The sequence below is a fragment of the Manis javanica genome, chromosome 3, assembly GCF_040802235.1.
Source record: "Manis javanica isolate MJ-LG chromosome 3, MJ_LKY, whole genome shotgun sequence".
Taxonomy (NCBI): Eukaryota; Metazoa; Chordata; class Mammalia; order Pholidota; family Manidae; genus Manis; species Manis javanica.
In genome coordinates, this window is record NC_133158.1 from 118,492,396 (window position 1) to 118,499,532 (window position 7,137).

General features: G+C 40.4%; 1 protein-coding gene and 1 long non-coding RNA gene across 28 annotated transcripts in view; one reads left to right on the forward strand and one right to left on the reverse strand.

Annotated features, from left to right (window-relative positions):
- Window positions 1-7,137, forward strand: part of LOC108392319 (uncharacterized) — a 153,290-nt gene that overhangs the window by 81,934 nt on the left and 64,219 nt on the right. For all 5 annotated transcript variants that reach the window (XR_012129301.1, XR_012129306.1, XR_012129304.1 and 2 more), the window contains exons 5-6: window positions 2,419-2,517; window positions 4,640-4,735. This is a non-coding gene — a long non-coding RNA (uncharacterized lncRNA). The remainder of the gene's footprint in view (window positions 1-2,418; window positions 2,518-4,639; window positions 4,736-7,137) is intronic.
- Window positions 1-7,137, reverse strand: part of LPP (LIM domain containing preferred translocation partner in lipoma) — a 628,839-nt gene that overhangs the window by 36,078 nt on the left and 585,624 nt on the right. The window lies entirely within an intron of this gene.

Below are 7,137 nucleotides of genomic sequence, written 5' to 3' on the forward strand. Positions count from 1 at the left end.
TTATTGGCTTTGGGTCATTGTTTCAGATAATTAAGAATTTTATAACATTTATCATCATATTTTATGGATTACAACTCCTACTGTCTTTTACCTCAAACCAAGCAGTCCAGGTCAGACAAACTTCAAAAGCTACAGCTGGCTATTGTTGAAAGAGATCTGACATCAGAATCGGCATCAACTTTCCTTCTCTTACATCCCATCACACACCTAGTCCTATTATTTTGCCCACTAATTATTCACGTACCTTTCATTATTCTCTATCTTTACCATATTATTCCATCATCTCCCACTTAGATAGTCACAACAGCCTCTTAAGTGGCCTCTCAGCCTCCCTGTTTCTCTCTACTTCAGGCTACCACCATACTGATCTATCTGCCTGTAACATGTTAGCCTCACCAGATAGCTTTAAACACTGAAGATTCCTGGGTCACCCCCAGACCTTTTTGATCATTATCTCTAGGACTTGGGTTCAGGCATCTGTACTTTGTAAAGTTCTATGGTCATGACAGAGCTTCCTGATCTTTCAAGAGTTTTTATAAAGCAAAAAAAATGACGCATATAAGCAAATTTGTTTTGGATATCTGGAGAAGAGTTTTGTCAAAGATTTAGATTCCTTTCAGTTACCCTCTGGGAAACTCAGGCTGTCTTAGGGTTGGAGGAAACCTCAGAATGGAAGGAGGAGATGGGAAATGACATTTGCAATGCAAGATACCTGCTCCTCACTAAGCACTGGGCTAGGCCCTTTCATCGATATCATCCCATTTGAATCTCAAAAGAATGCCAGGATGATAATTTTATTACTATCTGATAGAAGGAAAAACTGAAGTTTACATTTTTGATTCATATGTACCCAAAGTCACAAGTTGGCACACAGGAATTAAACATGGGTCTGCTTGACTCCTGTTTAAAAGGTCTAGGTATTAATGAATACAAACCTTTCTTAAGCAAAGGAGAAATACTGTATCTTGTATGGACATATAAAATGATGGATTTGTGCATATTCAAAGTGGTCTTAACAGGCTTTAATTAAAGGTCTTAACAGCATGAGAAAAATCTATGCCATAGTAGAAAGAACATTCAAATGGGCATCAGGAGACAGAATACTGATATCAGTCCTGGAGATGTCACTGATTTGCTGTGGTATGCCTTGATAGTTGGGTCCCTATGCCTGCACTTCCATTTTTTCTTTAGAACCTCCAAATTCTAGCTAAGTACACAGATGCCCAGAATAAATACTGCATTTTTTAGCATTCCCTGCAGCTAAGTTTGGCCATGAGACTGAGTTTTGACCAAAAGGTTGAAGATGGAATGGAAGTGTGCTCAGAGGGAATGGTTTGACCTTGGTCCACTAGAATGCAGGAGCAGCCATCCCAGACCCCTTAGAAGAAGCCATGTGCTGAGCAGAGCAGAGGAACATGGCAGAAGACTGGGTCCTTGCCCATCCCTGTCCTAGATTTCCTGCCTCCTTTGGCAATAGAGAAATGAGCATTGTCTTGCTTCATCACTACTACTGTTGCCTGTCACTCCAGCTCACCCAGATCCCTAATACACCTGCTTTGTGATTCAAGTCCAGTTATTTACCTTCCCTGTGCCTTAGAGTTTTCTTATTTATGCACCAAAGATGTTGAACTAGATGATATCTATGGTCTATTTCAGGTCTCACCTTCTCTAAGAAATAAATGCCATGCCAGTAGGAAAAGATTTCAAATTGAAATCAGGGTCTCAAAAAGAAAACTGCACTCTCATGTTCACTGAAGTACTATTATAATAAGCAATCACCCAGGTGCCCCTAGAAAATGAATGGATAAAGAAAATGTGTGGCACATACAAAAACAGAATGTTTAGATAGGCTTAAAAAAAGAAGGAAATCCTGCAATTCACAGCAACATGGATGAACCTGAAGGACATTATGCTAAGTGAAATAAGTCACTCCTAGAAGGACAGATACTGCATGATCCACTTCCATGAGATATCAAAATAGTCCAATTCATGGCAGCAGAGCCAGTAGTGGTTGGTCGCTAGGAGACAGGGGGAGAGGGAAATGGGGAGCTGTTACTCAATGGGTATAAAGCTTCAGTTATGCTACATGAGCAAGTTCTCGAGATCTGCTGTACAACATGTGCCTATAGTTAATAATATTGTGAGCTTGGAAATTTGTTATGAGGGAAGATCTTTTACCACAAAAACCAAAAATAAAACAAAATGAAGGGACACAAAGGAATTCTTGATCGTGGTGATGGTATCACGGTTGTTTGCATTTGAGCAAACTCATCAAATTGTACACATTAACTATGTGCAAGTCTTTGTATATCAATTATACCTCAATAAAGTAAATACACAAAAGTAAATAAAAAATAAAGTTCATAAATAAATAATCTAAACCTAAAAATAAACAAACTCAAAACTTCATTCCTCCAGAAGCTTGGCATGCTGACCCACTAGTGACTGGCCTTTGAAAGTCCCTAAGACTGTGACATCAGAACCTCCTGGAAGAGAAGGATCCATCCCATGCAGAATGCAAGTATAAACAGCTATTAAGCGATTTCCCACCATAGGCACTCCAGTGATATTCCAGCCAGCTCAGCCCCACCTAGAAACTCAGAGACAAGGCTTGTGGCTTTGATGATATATTCACAAGTCTAAATCCAGAGCATGTTTGCCTGTATCACCCCATGGTGGGGACATATATAATAATGAGGCAAGATTATAAATCTCAAACAATTAATTGTAGTCACACCCATGGAATCTCATGGGGTGGAGAATAACATTTTTTCAATGATCAGAAACATTTATGACTAGTTAATTTGCAAAAACTTCCTATGAGGGTTGGGACTAGGGTGAGATAAGTGAGGCATGTAGGGGACAAAATTGAAAGGGGTACCTCCTTTCAGAGCCCTACAGAGCTGGAGAATCTTCGGTTTAGTTCTCCTGAGGACTCACTTCCCTTATCCTAGTCCTGGCCTGCTTCATGTTTTGTATTAACTTGTTTTTCCCCGAAGAAATACTACCTCATGGCGATAACTCATTTTCAATATGCACTTTAACATTACCCATTTATTTAACACTAATTGCACTAAGAACTGTTCCTGCTATTTCCACTATGAAACACCATTCACAGTTACAAGCTCACTCTAGGCATTTCATACATCCCCATCTCCTTACTTGTTTTCCTGGTTTCAAGGACAGAGGTTTGCCTGACAATTTGTTAGAGCTCATGAGAAAGTACATGAGACAATGAAAAAAAAATAAGTATATGACTATTCAGTTCATAATGATACACTTGCATCCTTCAGCACAGTGCTTTCTCACTAGGCTACTGAACCTACAAGTGTCTTTTCAAGTCTTAACAATATTTTTCAAAGCCTTGAACTACAAAGGGCCACAATCGATAAACTGACATCTTGCCAAAGTTTTCTCTTCTTCCTGTATTTCTGATTTTATGGGACTCCTACCCACTTACTGTCCAAAATAAAAACCCCACAGTTTTCTTTGGCTTTTCCATGTCTCTCATCCCTTACACATCCAAGCCATCGGCCAATCCGTCCTTGCCCTGTAGTTGAGGTTTTATCCTTTCCTGCAGTACCGCTGCAACACTATTCATCAGTGATCTTTCTGACCCTGGGTTTGCCTCACTATGGAAATCTCAGACTCAATCACAAGATCCAGAAAGACATGGGTGAGTGACATGCTTGGTGTGTCAGTAAACAGCAGGGGTGGGGGGTGCAGGTGGGGCACTGGCAAACCGCACAATGTGCCCTGCCTGAAAGGGGAAAGTGCTTCTCAGTTCTAGCTGATGGTTGCCAGGCAGCAACTGTCAACTCTACTTTTTAGCAGAAGTGAGAAAGCTAGATTTTTATGTGAATTCTCTCAAATATTAAAAGTTTTTGATTAGTTTAAAATTATAAAAAAATCTTTTGATTATCAAAAAAATACCTCTGTAGGTATCTGTTCAGTAATCAGCCGGTACGTGACCTCTGCCCTACTCTAGCTGATTACCTACGCTCCCTTGCCAGAGCATATTTTGACAACACAGCATGGTATCTCTCCCTAGTCGAGAAGCCATGAAAAGATCCCTTATGCCTAGAGGGGGAATCCAACTCCTTGGCAGAATGGTAAGAATTTCCACAACATTGACTGTTAGACACTCAACCATTCCTCTTATGTACCCTACATTCCAGCCAAATCAGATTGCTAGCATTTCCTGGAACATGTCCTACACTTTCTCCTTGGTGCCACTCGTCATATTACTCTTCTCATTTCACCTCTGACTACACAACTCCAGACTCCAGCCATATGTGCCCTTTTCTCTGATGCTTTCCCAGAGTTAGTCCCTCTCAGGCAGAATGTTTGTTACTCTTTCGCTATTCATGGAACTTCTGTGGGTATAGTGTGGTGGCAGCTGTTATCCTGTGTTCTAGTTTGGGTACATATGTGTCTCTCCCCCCCAATTCTGAGATCCTCGAGAAGGGACCAGGTCTTACCCAGCTTTTGCATCTCCCAGCACAGTGTCTGGGTACAAAGCAGTAACTGTGCAGTAAGTATTCCTTGACTAAAAGATGGCTCAATAAAAGCACAAATTCCAAAACGCCTTTAAGTTGACTTTGTTGAGGTTAACAGTGTGAATCTTCATCTTGTTTAGATGAGACTAGACTTCCTAGAGCAAAGCTGGGCTTAGAAGACAAAGGCACCAGCCTAGAAGTCTGGGCAGCAGTTCTGACCACTTCCTTTGTCTGAGGTAAGCAGCAATAATAAACACTTTGCAGCCATGTAGCTTCTTTCTCAGATGAGCTCTCAGCCCATTGCAGATATGGTCTTCACCTGCATATAAATCAACCTGCTTCCAAGGTCACAGAGTCAGTCTTTGGCAGAAACAACAGAAGAGTTCTCAGTTCCCACGTCAGTGCTGAGTTCCAGAGCGGACTGTCTCCATTAACAGTGTTCTCCTTGTCAAGGGTATGCGGCAAACACACCACGGGAAATTTATGAAAGAGTTGGCTGTGAGATCCTGCTTAAATATGCTTCTCACTCATTCATGTTCAGTGAAGGAGAACAAATCACAGACACTCCAAACAGTTATCTGAAAGGAGGACCAGCCCAAAATTCTAGATAAATAATGAGTCTCCTGCAAGCGAAAATTTACTTTGCGGTATGCATATCTTAGGGGGTTCAGCAATCCTCCCTCAGGCCCACTGAATTTTTAGTCTCTCTCAAGCTTTTCTGATCATCCTCCCCCACGCATTCTAGTGACAGGAGGATGGTTTCCAGATCCTGGGGCTGTGGGAGCCTCGACTGCAGAATCGAGATACATCTCCCCATATAAAGCTCTTATCTCTGCAGTGCAGCACGGCATGCAGGCGCTTAATACACATTCTGATTATATGCCTCTCTGCATCTGTCAGTGGAGAACAGCACGTACCGGGCCTTTAAAACATGATTTTCTGGATCTAATCACAATTTGATAAGATATAAGGCAATAGGGAAAGGTCTCAGCCCTTGTGAGTGTGAAAGAGAAGTTTATACTTTATTTTGGAAGTACTGATAGTAGTGTTTAAGACTTTGGGCTTTAATTTTGATGTGACAGTGAGAAATAGCAGAAATGACAACTCCAAAGTAATAGCACTGCCACCTTTATTGGGTTTATACTGTACATGCCATGATTTTATAAGTTTTATCTAAGATCCTCAAAACCACCTTGAAAAATAGACACTATTATTCCTAATTTACAGAGGAGAATACTAATGTTAAAAGAGGTTAGGTGATTTTCCAAGGTGTTCAAGTAGAACATAGATGGGCTGAGATTAAAAAATTAGCCTGATTCTCTTTTTTGCCTACTGTGCAGCAAGGAATATTTCCAAGGAGACAGATAACAAAAACGACAGATGCTTCCCAAACCCATCTTTGTTTAGGGATGGAATTTTGAATTTTCCACTGTATTTGGGTAAATATACTATCCTCTAAACTCCCCTGGTATCCAAAATAATTATATTATTACTTAAGAGAAACTAGAAAAATATCTTCCTTCACTATTCAACTCCCTCTAGTTTATTCATGTAGAGACAGATATTATTTCTTAAAGTGAAGCAAAGTCTGCCTTTAAAAGAAAAAAAGAAAAAAATCATAGAAAGCATTTCCCATAGGGAGAGGGACTGTGTTTCAAAGGTCTGTTTTCTATGAATTGTGAAGAGAACGAGAGGAGGTATTAAAAAGTTGAGTTCTAAAGCAGAAGAGACATTGCCGAATGAATAATATTTGGCAGGACCAGATACGACATAGATAGGCCAGTACTTTGCCTATCTGTTGCTTAAACTCAGATCATACAACTACTACTACAAATCAGGAAGGAAGAACTTTCACTAATAGTTTAGAAGCTTCTACCAGAGACAATGGTTAAACCTGAGAGGGAGACAGAAAGAACAAATCCATAATGTAGTTTTGAAGTATGATTAAAAAGTATGGTAAAATATGACATCCCTGATTAGCTTTGCAAACTAACATGATTTTAAGAAGTTGAAAATAGGTGAAAATTTAAGACCCAACACTTTTTAGGGAAATCTTTCTTGCAGTAAGTTCTTTATACAAAACATCTCTTCTCTGTGTTCCAAGAGTAGAAATGGGAAGTATGGGACATTGGAGGTGCAGAGGGAGCACAGATATTTTTTGAAAAATCTGATGCTTTAGATACTTCACCACAGGGATGCAAAAGAGTGACATCCCAGGACTGACTGAGAAGGATGACGTAGTACATTAGAGTTTAAAACGAGGCCCACAGAAGGGATCTGCAAAGGACCATAGTATCTCTGAGCAGAAAGTGCTGAAGGATTATCCAGTCCAGCCAGACCATTTTACTGATGAGGAAATTGGCGCCTGATCAGGTAGTGGCCAATTACACAGCTGAGTGTGGGCCGAGCTGCTGTTGAAACTCAGGTTTCCTGGCTCTCTGACTAGTGTTTTATCCCAGCTCCATAAGACACTATGGAAACAATGGAGGGATAGATGTTTTACTATGAGAAGCAAAGGTAAATGCCTAACAGTGCAGGTGGTGTCAGGGCCCCTCATGGAAAATACCCGAGGAACTAAACAGAAGACAGATTTGACCCAAAGTTTCAATACTTATATCCCCATGTTTTTCACTTACAG